The 23,365-nt window shown below is 42.7% G+C and overlaps 1 protein-coding gene across 5 annotated transcripts in view; it reads left to right on the top strand.

Moving 5' to 3' along the window:
- The first annotated feature begins 14,908 nt into the window (after positions 1-14,908).
- SEMA6A (semaphorin 6A) overlaps positions 14,909-23,365 on the top strand; it is a 136,171-nt gene continuing 127,714 nt past the window's right edge. For 4 of the 5 annotated variants that reach the window (XM_050945630.1, XM_050945627.1, XM_050945628.1 and 1 more), the window contains exon 1: positions 14,909-15,452. The gene's annotated coding sequence lies outside the window, so the exon portion shown is untranslated. Of the gene's footprint in view, positions 15,453-15,914; positions 15,990-23,365 lie in introns of those variants that run through there. The other variant, XM_050945626.1, reaches the window with a different exon arrangement.

The raw sequence follows: 23,365 nt of genomic DNA, 5'->3' as shown, positions 1-23,365 counted from the left end.
ATGGCAAAAAAGGTTAGCAACTTTCAACCAAGTCCAGACTAGTGAGCCAGTGAGTTAACTTTGGAAATAGCTAGGTGTCATCTGAGATGCCACCAGCAAAGGACTGAAGCAAGTAATGTGGTCTGCAGTTTGCAACTAGTGTCCACGCTCACATTGTGCATTGTCTCTTATATTCCAAAGATGACAGCATCTGATGTATGATGTTTTGAGATGGTTCAATGCAGACCATTGTTTCTGGGATAGGCTGAAGTGTGGAAGTTCTTTTGTGAGGTCAGCAATCAGGTGTTGTATGGGACATTAGCATTATCCCAGAATTATTTCAAATGTGCGCTAGCCAGGATTCAATGAGGATTGCTTTGAGAGCTTTAGCCTGATCCCCAAAGGGCTTGCAAAATTTCAGGCATGTCTTTGGAAGGTTCTAGAAGACCAAATTGGCCATGAATTGGTAAGATCAAGTTGTTCTCGTGAGCTCAGTGTGGGTGTTTTCAGATTTTGAGTGGAGTTATATGTGCCAGAATGGGCAACCATTGAACAGGGGTTGACGTTAATGTTCAGTTTAGAATTCTCATTGCAGCATTCAGTTGAGCATCCAGAGATTTGGTATGTGAGCTACTCACCCAGATTAGTGCACAATATTTAGTGGTCGAGTATACCAGGGTTAGAGTCACTGTTTTAAATGTGTATGCATTGCCATCCTATATTGTGCCCACAAATTTTCAGGTGAGGCTAGTCCTTGCTTTTACTTTTCTTCATATCTTTTTTCCAGGTTAGCCTTAAAAATCAAGCGTCTGTCCAAAGTTGCCCCCAGGCACTTCAGATAGGTCTCATTTCAGACCACAAAAGGTGGCATTGAGTGGTTCCTTGAGGCCTTTTTGTTTAGGTGATAGGCTATTACTAAGAATTTGAAGGCACTGGGGAGGAACTTCCAGTACTGAAAGTATTCTGCCATTATCTTGAGGTTGCTGGAGTGGGTGTTGCTGATGGTGGTAAGATCTTTGCTTTGTGCTGCAAGAGCAATGTTATTAGCATAAATGAATTCATGCAAAATGTTGTCAGATAGTCACTAATATTGATGTTGAATAGTGAAGGAGCCAGCATGAATCTCTGAGGCAGACCATCACTGAGGGTGCATGCTTCCCTGATCTGACGATTCAAAAGGACATGGTATCTATAATAACGCAATACTGTGGCCAAGAGTTGCATTGTGCTATGGCATTTGATGCTCTTCGTCCTTTGAGAAATAGTTCATATCCCCATACTCTGTTGTAGTTGGCAAATACATTTATAAGTGCTGTTTCAGATTTTAGATTCTGCTGGGAGCCAGCCTCAATGAGACTAGTAATAGCGAGTATCTGGTTGCAGCAGCTTCATACCAGTCTAAAACTGGCCTGTTCCTTTGAGGATGGCCTCAAATATAGGGGTGTAACATGGCATCTTCATTGACTTGAGAGTTGTAGAGAGGAGTGATATTGGGCATTAGCTGATGGCATAAGGAGGTGGTTTCCCATGTTTGAGAAGGACAATGACTATCTCCTCACACTAGCTTTGTGGGATAATCCCTGCAAATAAATAGGTCTGCCAACCATACTTGTCCCGTTGGCCAAACTCTTAAGGAATTTGGAATACATGCTGTAGCCTTTATTTTTATTTAAAGTTAATTTTAATGATGTTATATTACACCATGGAGGGTTCAGCTCTGACAGCTACAATCTTGAGTTCAACAGAGTTATCTCTGCCTGGTTTAGATCTAGAGCTCATAGGATCACATGAAACCATAGGCAAGTAACACATATGTAACCCTTCTGCCCCTCTAGTTGGCAGCAACAAGGGCCGGGTTCAGTATCCAGGGGTTCCGTTTCAGTAACACAATGCATAACCGGCTCGAGCCCCCACCCAGTGACCTGGGACACTCACATACCACACCCCCCTGGGCGCCTCTAGGAGGCAATACTTCCCCTCTCGCAAGCACGGAGTCTGAGTGTAGCAAAATCTTTTTTAATAAAGGAAGGAATCAATGCGGCATCCCATTGGAGAAACACCACAAACAGGGTTATAACACAAACCATAAACAAAAACCCACCTCCAAGTACGTTTGGCACTGTCCTTTTTCCGCTTAGGGTTTTAAGTCCAATCACCCCAAAGTCCAACAACCCAAAAGTCTCTGGTCAATGCCACCCCAGAGTTCGAGAGTCTATCTGTAGAGGTCCCTCCCCCCAGCCTGGGTAGAAAGGGGCACCTTACGTGGTCCAGGGCCAACTGCCCTGCCTCTCCGTGGGTTCTGCTTCCGCCTTCTCCACGAACTGCTCCGCTTCACCAGCCGCTCCACTCTGCTCCTCCAGCCGTCCTCAGGAACTGCTCCGCTCCACCAGCTGCTCTGCTCCATGAGCTGCTCTGCAAAACTGCTCAGCTCCGCTCACTCTGTGGGCCGCTCCACCCGTCCCGTAGCTACTCCGCTCTGCCAGCCGCTCTGCTGCCACCAGCTGTCGCGTGATCCGCTCCAGCCGTCCCCGCAACTGCTCCACTCCGCCAGCTGCTCTGTTCCACAGCATATCTTCAGGCTCCCCCACTAGCTAGTACAATGCTCAGTGCTCTCAGCTAAGTCATTTCAGCTTTTTTGTGATCTCAGCTCTTAGTGGGGGAGCCCCAGTGCTAGTGCACCATTAGCCCAAAGTGAGTTCAGCTCAGCAACCTGTATTTAGATTCTTGAGGGAATAAAAAAATCAACTCTGACATTCCACAGTGGAGAGAGGAGGGGGTGCAACTGGTGCTTCTGGCTCCACAAGGAGCCTGCACCACCAGGCACAGATACCTGTCCCCAGCCTCTCTACTTCACTGGGTTTTGGAACCCATGACCCTTGTCTAGCAAGTACCACCCAACTGAGGGTGAGTCATTTGTCACCAAGCAGTCCCACCGCTCAGCAATCTGGGATAGGGTAGGCGTGTCTATGCAAATAAACTCTCTGACATTCTTTCCACCAGATGTCAGGGTAGAGCTTATCCTGACTCTGCTTACACATACAATCATGAGAACAAGGTCCACTATCTCTTACCAATTTTATTAAAGTTACCAACAAAGTTATGAATGTCACAGCATATACAACTCCTAGATCTATCCATGCACCAGTTATAATTATGGACATACCCACCTCCTCCTAGATAGTGTTAGGGTCTGATCAGTCACTCATGGATTGATCATCAACAGATGGATGGTTCCTGCTGGAGTTTTCCCACAGGAATCTCAATTTTACTACTCTGGGGACCCCTTTTTTATAAGGGGATTCTGCCTATACCTACACTATGTGCACGTAGAAAAGAAAGTAAAGAAGTTATGTCAGTGGGCATAGGCAATTCCTGAATTGCATTCACTTTCTGTTGGGCTGCTGTTCAACCTCCTTGAGACAATGTGATACCTAAGAACAAAAGGAAAACAAACAAAACAAAAAAACACTTTTGGGACTATTAGTCATACCTTTGCTGGGTTACACTTCAGTCCTGCTTCCTTGATGATTTGTAAAAGCTCATCCAGGCACTCCAGATGTTCCTCTTGAGTCTCTGTTGCTAAACAAATGTCAACTACATATTGAAATAAAACAGATGGCTTGGAAAACCTATACAAAATTTGCTTCATTTGTCCATGAAAGATAGATGGACTGTTAGAGAATGCTTGGAGTAAGACTTGGAAAGGGTACTGAACCTCTTCTAGCATGAAAGCCAGATGGTGTTGACTTTCCTTAAAACAGGTGCTGACCAGTAGCCATTGGCAATATCAATGGTAGAAAACCATTTTGCTTTGGGATATAGATTTATTTAGGTCAGGCATTTTGTCTACAACAGCTGCACAAGCTGGAGTCACTTGATTTAGTTTTCGATAATCAATAGTAAGACGCCATGACCCAGCTGGTTTTTGTACTGGCCAAACTGGAGAACTGCATACTGAAGTACACTTATGAATGATTCCTGGTTGCAGCAAAGATTCAATGGACTTAGCAATATGAGGTCTGACCTGATCTGGAAAAGAATACTGCTTCTGTGGGGGAAAATCCCCTCCTGCAATTTCAATAGTTACTTCCATCCTTTCACACTCATGCTTGTGTTTAGCAAAAGCATCAACATGTTTAGCCACTAATGCCTGTATATCAGCTCTCCCTTCTGCAATGTTTTCTAGGGTACACATGCCTGGTTTTTGTTATTGTTGAAACAATGTCACATATGGGAATGACAGCAGGCTGATTGTCTAATGTCTGTGCTGTAGTTACACATAGTGAGCAATTGGTCAAATCTATAATGTGCCTATGTTTTCTCAAAAAATCTATTCCCAGTAAATTGTAGGGTTCCTTCAGATTAGCAAGTGCAAATACATGTGTCCTCTTCATGTCTCCTATTTGTATCATCACTCTTTTAGATTATACAGCTGTGACCTGGTCACTTGCAAATGTTGTTAGCACCCTAGTTTGTCCTGATAAGAAGATAATTCTGGATTTTTATCACTGATCATGCTAATTGATACTCCAGTATCAATAATAAATAAAAAATGGTGACCCCTCACCATTGCTGATACTGTGGGTCTCCCATTTACATCGCTTCCCAAAGGGGCTATAACTCTCCATGAGGCCTCCTGGCATCATGTGCTCTGTCCTTGTGAGTCCACATTGTCCGCTCCCTTCCTGGCTTTTATACTCCATGTACGGAGTTGAAGTTCAGGACAATGGTTCTGTAACTACGGCAATGGATTGAGGTGGGGTGCATTAACCATCCAATATCATGGAGTTCATTTGCTGCTGCATTTCTTGAGTTTCAGCCTTACTTAGATAGCTAATACATAATTATTCCTTCTAAATACTGATCAGTCTTATATTTCTATAATCCTACACTTAATTCTATTTAGCATATATGTTTTATATAACATGATGTTAATTAATCATAGCATCACAAAATAAATGAATAATAAATTAAAATAATTGGTTACAATGCCATCCTTGCCAGCAGCTTTTCCACTTTTAGTGGCCATGAGGGTTTTGTTCCTATCTTCTATAGTATATGGAGATGACAGCAGTGAAGTGGTGGGGCTTTGTCAGATAGGAAGAACTCTTTCTGAACCTTGTGTCCAGTCATTTTGTTAATTTAGGTCTTTGAGTTACAGAGAAGATATGAGGCAATGGCATTGGCCGTCACTTTTGGTTTTACAGGGTCGGTGATTTCAGGCTTATGGAGGAGTGCCCAGGCTTCGCAGTTGGAAAGAATGAAGTCAAGACCCTCCACAGCCTCATTCCATCTCTTTGGGAGGGCAGAGTTCAATGACTCTATTAGTGCTTTTGCTGTGTCTGGATCACTACTCTTCTCATACTGTTTGAAGAGTGCTTATCTCTGGCTGCCAGCAAGGCTTGCAATAGCTGAAGAGAATGTGTTTCATAGCAACTTTGATAAGAAGTTGAACAAAGTGGTCATAGTTTTCTGGAATCAACTTGGTACAGTATCCCGTTTTCAATATCAGCAGTATATGTAACCCAGTTCACTTTGTGGAAATTCCAGGGCAGTTTTGGTGTTGATTCATTCAGCAAAATTCTAAAGCCAAAATACAGAATGTGGTGTGCTACATAAAGAAACTTTCCCAGTACTGTTTCTGAAGCTTAGAGAGGAACACCGCTATTGTCTTTCATTAGAAAGCATATGTCTGAGTTGTGTTCAGTGTTTCATCTGGCCGAGTGAAAAGTCTGATTGTTTGGGGTCAAAAACGAGGCCCAGTCTGTGAGTTTTCACTAGCTGCATCATTTCTGCTATAACCTGTTATGAGTGGTGGCTATTAAGGTCACCAAGGTACATAGCAGGATGGAGAAAAAATGGTAATGCGGGCTTTGGCCATTCAATATTTGGAGGTTTGTAGACATTCATTATGGTCAGTTGTCTGATTCTTATTGCAGCAATAGAGAGTCCTGTAGTCTTAGATTCCTCCGGGACTGAGACATCTATACGACTGTGCCTGATGTACCTGGCAAGGCCATACTTCCCATAATTCACAGTGGAAATTAGGTCATAGCCCTGAATTTAGTATCTTGCAGCTTGCTCATTCTCTGCAGCAGGAGTTTCTTATAGAGCTACAACATCAGTTTTATGCACTTTGAGAACTCTTTAAAGGGACTCACACTTGACATGTGACAGACCTTCTACATCAAGTTGCCAGACACGTAGAACTGGTCCTACAGTTCTTCTGCGCTGCCCCAGACAAGGACTTTTAACACATTTCACATAACTAAAATGTGATGATATTCATTATGTAGAAGACACACCCACACCCACATATACAAGCACGCATATGCATATGTGTACAATCAGTGCTCAATTCCTAAAAAAAAGAAGAGCCAGAACATCCCCTTCTCTAGAAGGAGAGAGGCATGGTTAGCAGCCCAGCATTAACCTGTTTTTACTTTCAATATTTTTACTTGTTGCTTTTCTTTTGTCCTCCCATCCCCCAATATTTATCCAGGAAAATGTGATGTTAAGTTTTTCACTGATTTTTCATTTATTTGTTCATAAACACTAAAATTCCTGAGAAAATTGGAAATAAAATAAAATCTGGAAAGGAAGGGCCAGGATAACATGTAACAGGAGTACCATGTGAAGACTGTCATTTTGGAAGCTGCACTGATGTCCATATAATGTCACTTTATATCAAATGAGGATCTGACCCATATATTTTTAGAGTTATTTCATAGCAGAATCCTATTAAATAGCTATAGAATTCTACTGGTTTAACATCTATTAAATTCTTTTCCATATTGTGCTCCTGATACCTGGAGTCTTTGTGAAGAGGACAAGTCACTCTGTTCTCCTGACCTCATCCATGACTTTCTCAGGACCTCTGCTGCCACTACCTACTTTGGCCAAGCCTGTGCACCACTCTCCCTGTATTGGAAGCATATGACAGAGATGAAATGTTATTGTTGCTCCTACAATAGCATGAGTTTCTGCTAATTTTTCTGGCAGAAACACAACTGGTTGACCAAGGCATAGACAGCTGCTCCCTGGCCCTACTTCCCTTTGATCATTTCCCACAGCTGTGCAGACTCAGTTGCATGGAGTTGGCACAGAGAGGTTCTCTGTGGGCTCCCGGGGTGGGGGGACAGATCATTCTGGGGAGCCACTGCTCTCCTGGTTTGGATTATGCGGCCTTTCTAACCACATTTCTCCCTTAAGCACAACACACAGAGCCATCCTGCTCTCACCCTGATTTCAGTTCACTTAAAATGTATCTGAAATATGTCGAAAGCTTACAACTACTAAATCATGGGCTTCATTCTATAGCCCTTATTCAGGCAAAATGTCCATTGACTTCTTGCCCAAGTAAGGAGTTCAGGATCGGGACCCCATAAGTTAACTATTTACTCAGCTTTTTCTTCCTGCCAGCAATGATGTGATCAGGAATGGTTATCTACTGATCTAATATCAAACTGCTTTTAAACATACTTGAAATACAGCTGAATTTTGAGAATTCCTCTGATGAGATTAACAGAAGGATCTTATCTTCTCTATGTAGGAGTAATTACTTTGCTAGGCATTCAACAATGTTGTCTTAACAGAAATCATATTTACAGTTTGGCTTCCTTGCTGCAGTAAGATTAAGAAAAAGAACAAAAACATATCTATATTAATATGTCTTTTTGTTCAGTGCTCTATTCTTGCATTTTAACACAAATGTATCTCCCAACTTTAACGTTATCTTGGCCTGGTTGCACAAAAGAATGCCACCTGGAAAATCACAGCCTGAATTAGGAACCAAAGCTTCTGAACAATGAATGGGGAGAGACAGGTGCCTTAGACTACAGTTCACAAAAGCTAGCATGCTAGGCAGGGAGCCTCCTAAACTAGCCACTTGAGCTACTTGAGCCAACCACAGATGTGTGTGTTAAGCCCCACACTTATCAAGGAGATAGGTACTTACCCCTGCTAACAATTCACAGCCAGGAATCCTCTTTGGAGCTAGGCGCGTCTGCCATTTTTGGAAGAAGAAGGAGCAGTATAAAATTAACATGCATATATTAAATGGATGAACAACTGGCTAACCAATATGTCTCAAACTGTAATTGTAAATGGAGAAACATCATCAGGCAGGTTTGCTTCTAGTGTGGTTCCACAAGGATTGCTTCTTGGCCCTACGCTATTTAACATTTTCATCAATGACCTGGAAGAAAGCATAAAATCATCACTGATAAAGTTTGCAGATGACACAAGCCTGGGGGAGTGGTAATTCAGAGCAATCTGGTTCACTTGGTAAAGAGGGCACAAGCAAACAATATGCATTTTAATGTGGCACAGTGAAAATGTATTGTGATAGACCCAGGCTAGTTGGGAACAGCAGAGTAGTAGAATGGAGATATACTAGCCACTGGATGTGCAGTTTTCTGTTCCCTGAATGACTAGAGCAGGGGCTGCTCCAGGCTAATGAGAACCCCTGACTCCAATTAACCTGCTAAAAGTCAGGTGAGGCTGTTAAGTCCCTGACTCTAATTAAGGCCCCTCTCATGCTATAAAAGGGCTCACTTCAGTCAGCCCAAAGGGGAGCTAGAGGAGAGGAAGTGTGGGTGGAGCTGGGAGTAAGAGGTGCAAGAAGTTGAGAGTGAGTAGGCATACTGCTGGAGGACTGAGAAGTACAACCGTTATCAGACATCAGGAGGAAGGTCTGGTGGTGAGGACAAAGAAGGTGTTGGGAGGAGGCCATGGGGAAGTAGCCCAGGGAGCTGTAGCTGTCGTAGGACTGTACCAGGCAGGAGACACTCTAGACAGCTGCAGTCCACAGGGCCCTGGGCTGGAACCTGGAGCAGATGGGAGGTTTGGGGGCAACCCGAGCCCACCAACTCCTGATCAAACACAAGAGGAATTGACCTGGACTGTGATTTCTAACAGAGGGGAAGGTCTCTGGGCTGTTTCCTGACCCACAGTGTGAGTCTGTGAGGTGAGCAAATCTGCCAATAAGTGCAGGACCCACTAAGGTAGAGGAGGAACTTTATCACTGTATACACCTAGGAACAAAGAATATAGGCCATACTTATGATAGGGGGCTCTGTCCTGGGAAACAGTGACTGTGAAAAAGATTTGAGGGTCATAGTAGATAACCAGTTGAACATGAGCTCCCAATGTAAGGCTGTGGGCAAAAGAGGTTAATGTGACCCTGAAATGCACAGACAGGGGAATCGTTTGAGTAGAGAAGTTATTTTATCTCAGTATTTGGCTCTGGTGCAACTGCTGCTGGAATATTAGGTCCAGATCTTGTCCCCACAATTCAAGAAGGATGTCAATAATTTGGAGAGGATTCAGAGAACAGCCACAAGAGTGCTTAAACTATTAGAAAACATGCCTTATGGCAACAGACTCAACAGGTACATCTACACTACAGTTAGGCACCTGCGACTGGCCTATACCAGCTGACTTGGGCTCATGGGGCTCGGACTAAGAATCTGTTTAATTGCAGCATAAATGTTCAGGCTTGGCTAGAGCCTAGGCTCTGGAACCCTTCCACCTTGCAGGGTCCTAGAGGTTGGGTTCTAGCCAAACCTGAATGTCTACATCACAATTAAACAGTCCCTGAGCCCTGCAAGCCTGAGTCATTTTGTGCAAAGCTCACCTATAGAGAGTGATTCAGTAGGCAAGGTCTCGGTGCGCTTACAGGATTAGGTCCTGCAGGCAATTTATGTGGAATACCTATCTTCTCCCCAGTTTATGCATCACTCTGGGTTTTAAGTGTCTGGATACCTCATGTACAGCCTGTGCTCAGAGGCAGTAACATAAGCATCTAGGGAACTCTTACTGCAAAAATGTAGGTGCTGAGCAAGTTTAGGCACCTATTGGGTTCTGGGACAACAGAGCAGGGGTTTAGTGAATCTTAGTGGCCTGATTCTGGGATTTAGCCATGTGAAGTGGCAGTTAGCCAGTACCTTTACCCTACATTAAAAAGTAGGCTAATGGGGCCAAATCCTCCTTCTCATATTCACGTGCATAGGCCCAGCAAGTTAACTTATTAAGGTGAGCAGAATCTGTCACTCAGTTTTCAGAAAATCAGACCCCACCACAAAATACAGATAGTGTGAGGGCTGATGTTACACTATTAAAAATAGCACAAAATGCTTTGCAGAAGGAGGTAGAGAAAAGGAGAAAGAACACTTCACTGAGTTGGGTACAGAGAAAAAGTGAAAATGAAGTAGAGATGGAGTTAAGTAAAAGGAAAGAGCTAAAATGTTTGAAGCAGTGAAGATGCAAATAAGTAATTTTGCAGACTGGTTCTACTCAGCTGAGAATGGAAGGTTACAGTAAGGAGAAAAAGGAAAGGTGAGTTTCAGAGGCTGAAGCAGAAAGGGAGTTTTGAATGTGAGATTTGAAGAGGAGAAATGAATCAGTGCAGACTGGAAGGAGAGAAATGAAAGGAACAGATAGAAAATAGTTGGATAGGAAACTGTTTTGCAAAAGAGCTCAAACAATATTAGTTCTCACTGCTAATATTGTTTGGTAAATAAGGAAATAGGTTTCTCAACTGCCTCTTCTTACAAAGCCTTTTGAAATATAAAAATCTGGTCTATATTCATGAGAACCTAGATTTAAAAAAAAAACCATCCAGTTGAGAGTCTTTTTTACTCTGACAAGAGATGAGCAAGGGTAAGAGTATTTCTGAAATTTTGGTAAAGTATGAAGTGTATAGTCTGGGCTGGATCTTGTTTTGCTTCCCCTTCAAAATTCCAGGAAAGTCAATGGAATTTTGGGTTCCCAAGCAATACATTTTCTAATTTAAATGTTGCATATTGTTGAATAGATACTCTTTCAGTGTCCCTATTTCTGGTGAGTTATAGAAGCATAATATTAGTCTGGTGCCACTTCAGGGATGTGGGGCTAGGGTCCTGTCAAATCAAGTCCCATTCATCTGGCTTCATCCCTGACATTGGCTTTGGTACCCAAATAATGGGTACTGTACTAGTTCAGTTCAGTTTCTCTAATTTCAGATTTAGGGTAACGTTTTTGTTTAGTTAAAATTTATCCATCCTCAGCAATTATTCTGCTTAGTGCAGAGCTGTCTTGTTTTAAATTTGCAGTGAAAAGAAAGAAAATATATAATGTCTCTGTTCCTTTGGTTAGAAAATTACTTTAAGTACATATTCGGTTTAAACTGTGAAGGGCTGGGAGTGGGGGAATTTTCTTGATACCAGAAAAATCCTTTTCCTTGTAATCTAACAACTAGAAATTGAATGTGTTTGTGTGTAACTTTAGATCCTAAAACAAATACCTCAGCAAAGCCAATTTCTAGCAGTCCTTTCATTATCTAAAAGTAAAAGGCAGAAAAACAGTTGTCATAAACAAGTAATTATTTTAATGCCATGCTTCTCATGGCCAGATAGTAAATCCATCATTTCACTTATCTAGTTTTGAAATTACTTGAGGCTGTTATTGTAACATGGGTCAGTTGAGACCTGCGAGATGCAAATTATTATTGAAGACATTAAGGTCCATACCACACAATTGAAGATCTCAAGAAAATATGCAATTTTGTTATTAATTTTTTTAAGTTACAGATCTAGGTGGTTTAATTTTTGACTTTTTTCTTATTCTGCTCCAGTATTTTTTTAATTTCCCAAACAATAATTTGATATAAAAAGTGAATGGAGCTAACGATTCAATGCCGTACAGTAGAATTATTGTTGAAAGGGAAAGGACAGCAGCCCCGTGGATCTATTCCTGGGGTACAGATACAGTAAAAGTACTGTTAGGAAACATTTGCACACTAGTTAGATCAAGACAAGAGGAGATGATCTTGCATCCCCCCAAATGAATTCAGGTTATAGTTTAGCTCCTTCCCAGGACTTTAAAGGTTATGTTTTATAGCCAGATTTAAGATCCTTGAGAAGTCTCCATGTGCTGCGCTGAATTGCACTTCAGTCCCTGTAAAGAGACTCCACTGTGGTTTGCATCCCTCCCACGTCCCAAGCAGTGCTTTGTTTCAAACTGGAGACCAACTGATTGAAGTAGAATTGAGCACTCTGAACGTCAATCCTGTCTGTGAGCGTTAGGTTTTGACCATATAGCCCCTAGGCTTTAGCGGCAGCAGTCAGAGAAGGAACAGGCTGAAATCAGCAAAAGGGGGATGGGGGATCTTTTGCTTTTATTCCCCCTGCTCCTTCGCTTGCTGTCAGAAAGGCACCGGTAAGAGTCTTATTACAGCTCCAAGCGAGCGGATTTACACGTGGCTTCCACTACAGTTTCATGCATCTCATAATCGAAATCCAAACGGTTTAAAATGATAGCTGTCTAATTGGATCGTAATGCAGCGGGATTTGGAAAATCAGAGCGGTGGGGCACAGCTTTCTTTAGTGATATGCTATGAAAACGAAGCAATTATAAATCAGTGTATTACTGGTTGGATTGTGCAGAAAAGTCAATAGAAATATCCTCTCCCTATAACGACTCTGTGAAATAAAATAAATAAACATTAATATTCAAAATAAATACATCCTGAGAAAGAAAACCCTACCCCGCCCTCTCCAGAAAAGCAACGTGTCTCCCATTTCAACGATATCCATAGAGCAAACAAGACAGCTTAATTGTTTGTTTCTCTAAGGGAAGGAGCTAAACCTGGAATTAATTTGGTTCAGCCTGTGAAACAATCCGTTTGCTCTGCCTAATTCTAGCAATTAAAGAACTTTTTCCCACACACAATTAACGTGTAAATCAGCCGCAGAGTGTGGGGCTGGGGCTGCGGCTGCTGCTGCTCGAGCCAAGAGTGAAAGGCAGGGTGCACTGTTCCTTCGCCGCACCTGAGCCTGGGGGGCGCTAGTGCTGCCACTCGTCGGAGTAGCAGCATTGACTGGCAGCGGCAGCAGCAGGGTTGCTGGGCGGGGGATGGGAAACCGCAGGGTTAATTTATTAGCTCTGTTCTTGCTCTGAGACACGGACGGATTAAGCCAGCCAGCAGCTAACAAACTGGGATTGGTGGGGTGGGGAAGACAACTGGGACCTGATCTGTTAAACCCGACCAGCCCCGTTTCCCTAGAGGATCATCGGACGGATGGCATCATGGTACTTCGGATTAGTGCCATCCGTGAATGTGTAATGTCAGTAAAATGCGATTAGGAGGTTACACAATAGAATGGGATACTTCTCCATATAACATGCGTTGTGGAAACTGTATAGCGGTAGCTAGAGACATACGTAGCATGGGTCTATCTACAGATTGGAGCGGGAGGAGCTGTGTCTGTGTATCTGCGCACACAAACTGAACACGCAGCTGAGAAGTGCGCCACAGTACTGCACTAGCATGACAGGAGGCAGGGGAGCTCCCGCTGTGCTAATACGTGCGCAACTCAGACGACTGATCCCGCTGCCACCGCAGTTGGGGGGCGGGGGGGTTGCCGTCGCCTTCAGAGGAAGCCGGATCAGGCAGCAACTTTGCAAATTTAATCAAGCCTCGCATTGTTTGCCCAGGCGAATTAGTGTAGCGGCCCCGTCTGGCACACAGGGAAAACCGCAAGAGAGAGCTCTGAGACGTCTTTCTCCCAAGGCTAAACCCCTCTAAGCTAGGTAGAGCTATTGTTTGCGTGCATGTTCTTAATCGTATAATCTGAGATACACACAGAGACTGTAGTTATAATATAGGCATATGCTGTGTAATTTGTGTACATACGCAGTGGCACTTGGTTTCAGAGGTGCAAGTTAGACCACCTGAGGCTTCTGATTTGTTTTTGTCTCCGGGCACTTTTTTATTTTCATCTTTTCAGCTCTCTCCTTCTGCTCTTTTGCTGCTGCTTTCTCTTAAAACGAAACATTGCTAGTGGTATGGAAAACTGCTTTAGTGAACAATCGCGGTGGTGGAAAATTTCGATTGCCAGCATTTATAGTTGCCTCACTCAGTACAAATCTGAGGTAGACCTAAGCATATACATATGGGGTAGAAATAAGGATATGCCTTGGGAATGGAGAGGAGTGAGGATGTATTGGCCTTTGGCAAGTTTTCTTTTAAAAAAAGTCTCTTTTAACGCGGGCAATGGATGGAGGCTGTGTCTTGGCAAGTTAATGTTTGTAGAAGAAAGGTTATCCCTTTTCCTCTCTTCATGCACCTGTATAAAATAAATCAAATATTTAAAATGTGCTTGTGTAGGTATTTTTATTGGGGATTTTTTATTGGCACTACATTCACTTTGAAGGATTTAAATACAAATTTTCTCATTGCATGTAAATACAAAATTTCAAGCACAATGTTCAGACTATTGTAGTTCTGTTAGTTTATTCTTGGCATATTTTTCTTTCAAGAGCTGTTATATCTATGTATTTGTATAAGAATACTATGTACTGAACACTTATGTAAATATATGTAAAATATATGTGAAAATATATCTTCTAGTCAATTTGCTTTGTGTGTAGGATGTTCATTGCTCTAGGTTTTGAGCACTGGAACAGTTCTCAGAATTAGAAAGTCTTAACAATTCACTTACCCTCATCCTTTAAAACTTTTTCATTTTAGAAAATCGATGAGCAAATCCTTGTATCTCGTCTTCTGGAGCACTTCTTCCTTGCCTTTTTTTTGCGTCAGGCATCAGTAATACTTCTCTCGTCACTGCTTCATCCCCAGTCCTGATTACAAACACAGTACTGTACATAAATACTGTATATGGGGTAAGGGCTTTTTCATCTCTTCACTTTCGTTATCTTCTTGTTTGTATATGTCGGGGGCGGGGGGGGAGAGAAGGAATATCCACTTGGAAACTGGCCATGCTCTCACCCTATCCCCTACCCATTGCACATGCTCATCCTTGTTCGGTATAGCAAGGGACTGGAGAGGAAGGGTGGGCGGAATCAAGTGAGTCCATCTGGAGACATCCAGTCCGGGATTTCACTCCACCCGCAGAGAAGCTGCCTTCCTTTGACAGAGGAGTTGGGACTCGGAGACTAGCAGTGGGAAGAGAGGCAGGGCACAAGGAGAGAGGTTGCTCTGAACTCCTCTACAAACACAGTTCAATGACCAGGAGCTTTGGGCTAAAGCATCCGCGCTTTCCTGCCGTGGCGCACAGAGTGCCGCCTGCCTAGGAGTTTTCCTGAAGCAGCCTCTACACCTGGCGCACTTTTGGTAGAAAGGGAGCAGGACAAGACCCTGAAATGACTTATCTCCTAAGATTCGACTGAAGGGGACTTCCTGGAGTGGGATCCTAGTGGAATTTGGGTTTGGAGAGGAGTTGCTAAACCTTTTTTCCTCTTCCCCCTTTTCTCTCCCGTCATTGGAAATGAGCAAATTGCATTTGCATTCCAGAAAGTAGCAATATTAAACATCCCATCCCCCAAAGAAGCACACATGTAGTAATAACAAAGGATTGCAAAGGAGAGAGTGGATCCAGTTTCCCAGAGAGATCCCTTTAAATGGATTACTAAATGGGACACTACATCAGCTAGTTCTGTCCTCTAGCTGCCTAGATACATGCACCGAAAAGGTACAGTACTCCCCTCTCCATATCTATATCTAATCCTTTGGGTTGCTTGCAAAGGAAGGCTCGCTCCTCCTGGTTTGCACTGGCGGGTCCGGGAGGAGCGTGTTCGGTGTGTGGTTAAGGTCGGCTGCTGGTTTCTAGCTCAGCAGCGCTTCGGAAAGGCGGGGGAGAGCCGTCTGCCCTAGCACACGTTGTGCGGCTGCCCCTGCCTGGTCAGCTTGCGGCTTGGGCTGCCTTTTTTATCAGTCTGGCTGCTCAGCCCGCTGGCAAACAGGAGCGTCCCTCCCGGGCTCGGGCGCTAGCGGGGCTGAATGCGTATGTCCTCGCTCAGCCCCACTTGGTCGCAGCGGACGCGGAGCCGGGCTGCTTTCCCCCGCTGCTGGGCGTGCGCGCTGCCTGCGGTGCGGGGCGCCCCGTATGAGATCGGGAGCGGGCTCTGGGGCTCCCAGCCCCCGCCTGTAGCTGCTCAGCCCGGGGCTGCGGAGCGTCACGGGGGAGCTGGCGAGTCTTTGTTACGGGGACAATGTGGGCGCCTTGCACGTGCGTAATCCCTGGGCGCTGCTCTTTAACCCGGGTATTGAGCTGTTGTTATTGGCGGGGCGCTGGGTGCGGAACAAAGGAGCCTCCTACCGGCTGGGAGCCCCACACGCTCTGCCCCGCGCCCATGCCGGTCCCTGGGTGTGGATGTGCGCTGCTGCCTGGGTGGCTTTGTTCGCTAGCGTGGAGCTGGCGCTCCGGGCTGATCTCCCCCTCCCAGCCGCGGGCTCCTGTCATTGCTTTGCCAGCAGGGAGCGGGGGCGGCTCTGGCGCTGCCCCCCACTCCTAGCTGGGGTGCGTGTCTGTGTCGGGAGCCACCAGGGGCTGACTCCCCGCAGCAGCGCCAGACGGCTCCGCGCGAAGGGTGGCTCTCGGGCAGGACTGTTCCCCGCCCCCTCTCGCCGCTGCTGTCAGCTCCTCTGGCACCGGGGTGGGGGCGGCTCAGGTACTCTCTCCCCCACGGGCCTGCCAGCCGCACTGGAGGGGCTACGGGCTGACCCCCTCTTGCCAACTGTCCGCACTGACCCGAGCATGAGGGAGCGACAACACGGTCCTGTGGGAAACCAAAGTCCTCGCCCTTTCCTTGCCCTGCTGCTCCCCCAGTGTGTCGTCCCCCCCCCCCGACCCTTCAGGCCCCGGGGAACCAGGCAACCCCATGGCAAAGTTTGTCTAAAAGGGAATAACAGGCCTGGATCGCACAATGGAGTGTTTGTTCCGAGCTCCCTCCTAAAAGTGCTGCCTGGGTGAAAAACAGAAGGCGGGGGAAAGGGAAGGGGAGGCGAGGGGGGGCTCCCTGCTGTAGGGAGTAAGAAGAGAAGGAACCGTCCTGGGATGGCGATGAGCCCCCTCGCCCTCCGAGCTATTTCAGACAGAAGGTGTTCGATCTGAAGGGGCCAGAGGGCTTTCCGCCACTCTCACCACCGAAATCCCAGCCAGCAGCAGGGGGCGGAGGGGGCGATAGTGGCAGGGAGGATGCTGCTGGTGGGAGGGATTTTGTGTCTGTGTGTGTGCAGGAGCATGAAAAGCTCTCAGTTGAGAGTAATGTGCATTAAAGTGCTCTGGCTGTGAATTTGCATGAGCGAAAGTGGGAGTCTGAGCCTGCAAATCCCCATGAGTTGTTTTCCTGCCTGCTGGTGTATTGGAAAAGTGGAGCAGAACTGAGACAGCCTAGGAGAAGGGGGAAGGTTGAGAGCTGGTGACTGCTGCTCTCCTACAAGCAATTACGGAAGTAACAATTATTAGATAAATCAGTCTGGGTCAGGGGATTGCTGGCTCCGGGGCCAGTGAAGCCATTTGGGGCATTCTCGTGGCCCGGGAAATGTTAGTGAAAGTTTGGAAGTGTAAAAAGGCATCTGGTTTGGGCTGCACGGAGCGCTCTGTGCCAAAGATTTTTGCTTTGCTTCCAACTAGTTTTGCTTGTGATGAGAGGAGGGGAAACTGGTGCTGATGACTGACATCCAGAGGAAGGGTTAAATGTAAAAACCACAGCTTTCCCTGTTCCTTTGAAGCTAGGCTCCCAGCAGCTTTGACAAAGTTAAGGCAGTAGGGCTTTTTTAACCATAGTCAAATAATTTCTCACGAGTGACTATTTAATGGCTAGTTATAATATAGTAATTATTGGGTTCTTCCTACACGTCTGCTTGACCACTTGTTTAGAAGGAAATTTGTTCTTCTCTTTTTTCTTTCCAAGATAATTGCTGGTCTTTAAGTATGTTTGTAAACCTACATACTTATGCCAACGTTTATGCATTTTCAGACCTCTTTAAAATTGATGCAGAATGAAGAGCATGAAGGTCATTGCAGATACAGAAATAGTGGCTTTAATTAACTTGGTTATAAATAAAAAATGCAAATTCCTAATGGGGGCATGTTTGGGTCTGTAAATACATAACAGGAGAGTTAAATCTTCCCAGATACTTTCTATTTCTGGTCTACATATAGTATGGTATTATTTGAAATACACCCTGATAACTGCTGCTTAATATAAACCAGAACTAATATTAATTATTAACCCAACCTTAAATATAGGGGCAAAATCATGTCTCCAGCTATTTTTCTGTCTTTGTAAAAAACGATTTCAATGACTGTGCAAGTTTGGTTTACACATTCTTATTTACTCTGGGCCCCATTCTGCAGTCATTCCTCATGCGAGTAATCCTTACTCACAGGAGTAAATTCATTGACTTCAATAGGACTCTTCCAGTGAGTAAAAATTACTTGCAGAAGCAACGCTTGCAGGATCAGGCCCTTAATACAGCTCTTGCCCAGATTATTTGACTGGTTTAAGACGTGCATAAATATCACAGTTTTTAGAGATTGGTTTGTGGAAAAAATAATGAAAAAGACAAATGACCTTGTTTTGGTTAATGGAGCTGGCCAGCATATTTTGAAGAAAAGTGGGCCATTGCCAGCAAGCCCTTCCTTACAGTAGTAGTCCCACAGGACTTTGAATGGAACTACTAGCATGAGTAATAAAATAAACCCCCCAAACCACCTAGAGTGCCAATGTGTTTCTCTGTTTATAGTTTTCTTTAGAATATAAAACATCCCATTTTTATATTGGTAACCATTTATAAAAGACCCAAAGACAATAAGACAAAGGGAGTATTCTTGTATAAAACCAGACAAAAAATATGGGTGCAATTCTATACTCTTGTTCAGGAAAATCTTCCACTGACTTCAATGGAAGTTTAGTCAAGGGACTGCAGGATCTAGCCTTACCTCTGTAAATGATAAACTGGTGTTTTTTTGTTGTTTTTTTAAGAATAATTAATTTCATGCAATACAAGATATTTGCTACATTTGCTTTTTATATAATAGGAGTCAAAGAAGATATGAAACATGAGTGAATAGTTTGAGTGAAAAGACTCATATGGTCACAGATGTTCTGCATATTTTCAATTAGTTTACATTAGAACTGTATATTTTTCTTATGATGGCAAAATCTACTTTATCAGCTAAACCAATACTCCTGAAGGCGGGGAATAATTGGGCACTAAAATTTACTAGGAACATGTGTATTTAACATGTCTTAACTACTTGAAGATAATAGTAGATGGTAGCTATGGCCCCTTTTTTAATGTTTGTAATTTGAGGAGGGCAGCTATTGCAATTGGAGTCAGAAGAAATAGGTAGCAGAGGGTATAGATAAGGAGCTGCTTTCATTGATTCATTGATTTTTTTTTAAAAAGGAGCAAATTAATGACCTGTGATAAATCCAAAATAGAACTGTTTGCATTAAAAAGGAAATAGGTGATTGTGAACCTGTTTGTGTGAGTGTTTTTGTAAGGAAAGGGGAAATTTGTCATCTTGTTTTAAAGAGCGAGAAGAGCCATACATAAATACATCTGAAAGGATTTCACACGGTTTACAAAGGGAAGAAATAAAATGTTTTAGGATTAAATTGGCCTGAGATAACACATGGGTTGCAACCTAAGTGTTTGCAGGAACACATTGTTATTCTACCCAAACAAATGTTCTGTGTATAGTACATGGCTGCCATACATTATAATAAAATGCTCAAAACAAACTAGAGTAAAATCTGGAAAGTAATATTCATTCTGATATATTTTTATATATTTTGGCAAACCGTATTTAGAGAGAGAGGCTAATCATACTAACATAGAAATCTTATATTCCTAAATAGGTACAGATGTTGCTCTCTTTTACCTTTTTTTCCATGTGACCTCACTAGTAATGTCAATTCCAGAGCTGGATCTTCAAAAGCTGACTCACATGAATAATCCTTGCTCCTCTGAGTAGTTTCATTAAAGTAAAATGGGATCATGTAAGCAGGGATTACTCTGGTGAGCAAGAGTTTGCAGGATTAAGTCCCTACACTGGAAATTCTATCCTATGGTAAGAAATGGTTCATAGTCAGGGCCTGATATAGTGAGGTGCTGAGCACATCCTTGCAGTATGAAACCCTTAATGCTAATTTGGCCCTGGAGCTCTGTATCAGTGGTCTGATATGAGTGAGGTCAGAGTCAGGTCCGTAATAAATTGTGCTGAACTCCATGTCTTTTAATTCCCTCTTACACCTACCAGCATACCGGGTGATTCTTAAAGCATTTTACAACCATTAACCAGTTATCCCCCATAGCATTACATTGAGGTGGGTAAGAAATATATGGAGATCACTTTGACAGTGAAATGTGACCACTTCTGGTACAGAGTAGAATTGTTGTTCAATAGCACACAACTGTTAGGATAGGAAGCAGAGAAAATTGGGTCCTGATCTGTGAACTCTTAGGCTGGTGAGTAACTTTACTTGATCTCAGTGGGGCCAAACATATGCGTAAAGTCACCCGGTAGTCAATAGGCAGACCTGGGGCCAAATCTGGACCACCAGATACTTTTGAATAGACCACAAAATCTTTTTACAGTATTTACTTACTATTATCATCATTGTTGTTATTTTTTGTATTACTTTTTCTGATGTCTGGACCTTGACTATACCTTGACCAAGAAATTTGGACCTTGACAACAAATAATTGATTACCCCAAGGTGTTTGCAACATTGGACAAGCAGAACTTAATTTCCAGTTGGAATTTGGTCTGGCACCAGAATTAACATCTCTCCTTTTCTTATGATGCACAAATCTATTTTATCAACTAAATCAATATTCCAAATGGTGGAAATAATTGAGCTGAAATTTACAGTTTTGGGGGATATTTAATTATCATAAGTGCTCAAGAACTTGGTTTAGGGCTCATCCAAAGAGTGGCACTGGTAGATTATCCAAGCACAAAGCTGGGATATTGATATAGCACTTAGAGGGAAGAGTGCCTCTTACTGAATTGCTATTTATTGCAGATCCTAAATTTCTTCTGAAAATCTCCAAACCACAAACTGATCTTGCCTGTTGCTTTTTAGTAACAGTGAGCTCTGAAAGGGTCAAAGCAACAGGGGAAATGAAAATAACTTTAAAAGTAAAGACGTACAGCTAAGAAATCAATCGTTCAGAAAGTCATAGTTTATTTTAAAAATATATCCATAGAAGGACTTATTATTTTTTACATTTCAGAAGCTGAAAAGCTGCTAATGGTTAATGAAGGGGCCACAGGAAATAGAGAAGGGAAGAGACACATAGCAAATATCCCACTTCCTTCCCCCACACAAAATCAAAAAATTTTTGGCTTTTGTGCACCAGATGAACGGAAATAAGGCTGCTAACCTAATGTCTTTTGAAATTTAGAGTTTGACTTAAGGCATAATTTTACAATTTGAAATAGGTATCACTTTATGAAAACAACTTTAAAAAGAACAAGAACAAGTAGAAAAGAACCACAACCACATTGTCCCATAATTCAACTGTGAAACCCCATGAAAGTTCAGTCTTCCATAGCCTTCCACAGTTTGGAATTATAGTTATTTATCAGCTAAAAAGAGGGGTAGGTAATGATGTGTGTGAAACACAGTGATTTTCTTTTATGAAAGGATTTTTTTTCAGTTCCCAGAATATATCTGTAGTGGTTGAAACAGAGATGTAGAATGAAATAGATAAACTAGCTATTAACAGAACTGCCAGTTGCTGTATCTCAAGAGTGAAGACATATGGTAATTCATTGGATTCATGATGACCTTTTTTTTTTTAAAGTATTGTTAGTAATAGCTATTTCTGCTCTAAAATACTGTATATAGATACTTGGAATTCATGTTTAATATGCTGCCTTCTCCTATTTCTTTTCTGTGGTTATCAAACAAAACTGCTACTGAGGGGATTTCTGCAAAAATATTTGTTAAATGTTCATGCCATATTGGAAATTAATAGGATTTTTGCCTGCATGAAGGAGTGCAAAATTGTGCCATTAGTGGTAGGTTAAAAAGAAAGTATGTTCCAATACATATGTGGTTTCTATATCTAATTGCCTTCAGTGGAAACCAAATGTTTATGGAAGCAGAAGGAAGTGAAGAGTGTTTTTTGTTACGGGATTTTTAGGGTAGCCTCAGACCAATGAATAGAAGGTATGTATCAGAAGTTTTCCTGGAGGGGATAGTGACTTACTTATTGATTATGCATTTTTATAAGTGTTCCAGGCCTTTCATCAGTGTTGTAATAACCACTGGCCTCCAGCAATGAAAATGAGTATCCTGATGCTGCTGATGAAAAGGAATGTACTTCTTATGAATCCCAAACACAGTGGGGAAAACTGTATCCCAACATATTCCCAACCCCAGCAAACATTACTCCTACTTCTTTATACCCAGCCATGCAGCCTCAATTGGATGATTCCAATATTAGATATGCTTGCATTTGGCTTTGAAACATCCAGGTAGGAAATTGTCTGTATTGTTCCCTTCATCACTCTGGTGGATTATCTGTCACTTGTATGGGAGACACTTATCTTTTCAGTGTGATATAAATAAGCATCTAAACAATGTTTTGGACTTAGGAGAACAAAAGCCCAGTTTTGTTGATGCCTATCAAAATCTACTTTTTATTGGTAGTTTGAGATGGATTCTATGCTAATTTCTCCTGCTTTCTTGAATTATGGCCTACCTAGACACTGTCGCTGGGACCTTCATCTATTAATCATGGAAGCTACTTTCTTATTCGGTTGCCATAGTTTCAGTGTCTCAGATAGTGTTGGGGTGCCTTGGGAAAGGCTTGAGATATACTAGGACTTGCAAACCTTGCAGTTATTTTGGCACTAGTAGAGCTCTAAAAGAATAGAAAACAGCTTCCAACATAATTCAGTGTTGGATTAAAAGAGGCAACTCCTAGATATGTCTCTCTGGACCTTGTTATTTGAACATCCAGCTGATTTTTTTAATCTCAGGATTTGCTTCTTGCTAAGTCTTGCTGTTAAAAATGTACAGTTCAGAGACTAAGGCTACTTTTATCTATTGCAAGAGCAGAAAAGGCTTTTCATTAGGACTGTTGATAAATGGTTGGGTAAATTAGGGCATTTAGGGTTTACTAAGCAGTCCAGGTAATCTGTTTTAGAAGTTCTTGTGCCTAGGTACATGACATCATGTTTTTGACAGAGTAAACATTTGTTTAGTTTCCATCATTATTAGTTTAATTTAACCTTTCCTTTTTGAGAAGGGAGGTCTTTGTTCACAGTGAGGAACATTTTATGGGCTACAGTGGCCATTTGAGTTATTCAGCAGGGAAAAAGGAAGTAAACTTTTGGCATCCAGAACTAGTTCTCATTCAGCACTGTATGAGAACAAACATTTACTTTCCTTTAAGGTTGTAGTATCTGTTTTTAATTATAATATTAAAACATTTGTAGCTTTGTATAGGCAGAACTAGAAATAGATACTAGTAGCTCACCTGTGAAATGGTGTCATGTTTGACAGTGAGGGGGAAAAGTGGTAGACTGGTAAACTGTTATAGTAAGAAACACCAACTATAGCACAATATGCATTT

This window comes from Gopherus flavomarginatus, chromosome 3 (assembly GCF_025201925.1).
Source record: "Gopherus flavomarginatus isolate rGopFla2 chromosome 3, rGopFla2.mat.asm, whole genome shotgun sequence".
NCBI lineage: Eukaryota > Metazoa > Chordata > Testudines > Testudinidae > Gopherus > Gopherus flavomarginatus.
The sequence above is the reverse complement of the archived record's forward strand: the minus strand, read 5'-3'. Positions and strand labels throughout refer to the sequence as shown.